We start from the raw sequence: 2,841 nt of genomic DNA on the forward strand, positions 1-2,841 counted from the left end.
AAATCCTCGAGTCCAATGTGGTCAGTTCACTGGCCACAACTGAATATCTTACCCTTGAATTTCTCTCATTGAGCAGACATTAATCAGCATAACATGGACCAGTAACATGTTGTGGTTCTGGCAATTTCCCCCCCAAAAAAGTTCATTCCTGCATATGTATAAGTCTTTTTAAACTTAAAGGGAATTTTTCCTTATAACATTTACTTTCTCTTAAGATTTGTTATTTATCTGTCAGAGAGAGAAAGAGAGAGCTCGCACAAGCAGGGGGCGTGGCAGGCAGAGGGAGCCGCAGGCTTCCCGCTGAGCAGGGAGCCTATGTAGGACTCAGTCCCAGGACCCTGGAATCATGACCTGAGCTGAAAGCAGATGCTTAACTGACTGAGCTGCCCAGATGTCCCTAACATATACTTTTTAAAATTACCTTAAGTAGGGCCATATGAGTTTAGCAACTAATATATGACACTGTATTTCAACTTTTTAAAATCCTGTGGGTTTTTTTTTTTGCAAAATTTATCGAGATTCGCCACTCCTGGCCTTTGTGCAGGACTGATATCCCCCAAAGCTCCTGGTTCCACTACCACTAATCATAAATGTTTTTTTTAAATAAATTTATTTTTTATTGGTGTTCAATTTGTCAACATACAGAATAACACCCAGTGCTCATCCCATCAAGCGCCCACTTCAGTGCCTGCCACCCAGTCACCCCCACCCCCTGCCCACCTCCCCTTCCACCACCACTAGTTCGTTTCCCAGAGTTAGGAGTCTCTCATGTTCTGTCTCTCTTTCTGATATTTCCCACTTATTTTTTCTCCTTTCCCCTTTATTCCCTTTCACTATTTTCATAAATGGGTTTTTGATGATTCTTCTGTTTCCCGTGGTATGAAAACAGAAAGGGCCCCAGCACAGAAAGCACATCTCAGACTCTTCATCCTTTTCTCCTTTGCTTTCTCTCACAAGTGGTTTTGCCTGGCATCTCAAGAGTTAGAAACTTACAACCCGGTAGAAAAACTAACACCAGGGATCCCCGGGTGGCGCAGCGGTTAGGCGCCTGCCTTTGGCCCGGGGCGCGATCCTGGAGACCCGGGATCGAATCCCACATCAGGCCTCCCGGTGCATGGAGCCTGCTTCTCCCTCTGCCTATGTCTCTGCCTCTCTCTCTCTGTGACTATCATAAATAAATAAAAAATTAAAAAAAAGAAAAAGAAAAACTAACACCAACCACCAGATTAACTATTAATTCAGAATCACTCACCGAGTGAATCATAAGATTTTCTAGCAGTTTCACTCAATGGAGCTTCACCTCTGGCTTGATCTAATAGCTGGAAGGGAAACCAGGAAGAGAAGGAAGGAAAGGAGGTTTCCTTGCAAGGCCTGTCAAGCAGGACAAATGCATCCTTCGAATTGCACATTTAAAAATGATTAATATTTAGGATGCCTGGGTGGCTCAACAGTTAAGCGTTTCTTTTGGCCCAGGGCATGATCCTGGAGACCTGGGATTGAGTCCCATGTTGGGCTCCCTGCATGAAGCCTGCTTCTCCCTCTGCCTGTGTCTCTGCCTCTCTCTTTGTGCCTCTCATGAACAAATAAAATCTTTTAAAAAAATAAATAAAAGTGATTAATATTTGAAGATAAAATGTCTGATTCTTCCTCTTTTTTACAATTCTGAAATGTTTAGTCTGTGCTCTTTATCGTTCTCCTTTTAGAGCCCTGAAAAACCACACATTTATCCAGAAGAGGCTAGGACATGGGTCAAAGGCTGATGGCCCACTTCAGGGATATTAGACACCAGCTCACAGTCAGATATGCCATCAGCAGTAGCAGCTTAAGTGAGAGGGGCATCTTCTAAATCAGGACTTCCCTAGGGCACATGAGAAACCAAGGGTAAAGATAGTCCATTTTTCAGGGCCGCTTTCTGAGCATATTAGAAATGTTTGAAACGGGGACAGGCTCTGATGCCATTAGATGTAAGGCCCGGGTGTCATCTCCTGTCTCAAGGAGATCCTTAAAAATAGACCATTAGCGGAGAGCACTTGCAAGGCTCCAGGGGAAAAGGAACTCAAAGTAAAAAGGATTATGATACTTAACAGGCACATCTTGCACATTCCAAGAGGCTGGGGGTGAGGAAGGAGCATTGCTGAGTGCATCGGTTGCGTATATTATGGCATATAAATGTCACTGTAGTCAGGTTTCAGCCAGCAAAGCCTGAATTAGACTCACATGCATTAGTCATTGGAATTGTCCGGAGTCTCTTAGCAGAAAATAAAGTGCTCCCTGGGCATATGGATGTCGGAAACGGTGTTGGGTGAAATCCCCCAAAGTCTCAGAGTTGATGGGTGGGAAGGATCCCTAAACTGCGGCAGAAAGTTAGGCTGCAGGTGGCACTTGGGAGGGTGTGTTTATCCTATCCTGTGACAGGGAAGGGCTGACTAGTCTATTTATAGCACTCGTCAACTTCAGGATCTCTTCTTTTTCTCTTGCTGCAATTTTCTGTATATGGTCTCTGGAGTTAGACTGCCTGTGTTTATATTAAGGTTTTATTATTACGGCTTTTCTATCTCTGATAATGGAACAATCCAGCTTCTTCATGTTGGTTTTGATAATGTGTTCCTTGAACTTGTTCTGGCCTCATTCAGCAAATGAAGCTTGCTTGCTGTCCTCTAGAAACACAATGAAATGCAACACTCGCCTTAACAGCTTGACCAAAGAGTTGATCAGAAAGACACAGTGCTCCGTGACCTTGGTGAGCCTTTGAGCCTGTCTCCTTATAAAAACCATATAAATAACACTACAGTTGTTGTGAGACTATAACAGGACTATATTTTTCTTAAGCTAAAAAAAAAA

Source organism: Canis lupus, chromosome 18 (genome assembly GCF_048164855.1).
Source record: "Canis lupus baileyi chromosome 18, mCanLup2.hap1, whole genome shotgun sequence".
NCBI classification, from domain to species: Eukaryota; Metazoa; Chordata; class Mammalia; order Carnivora; family Canidae; genus Canis; species Canis lupus.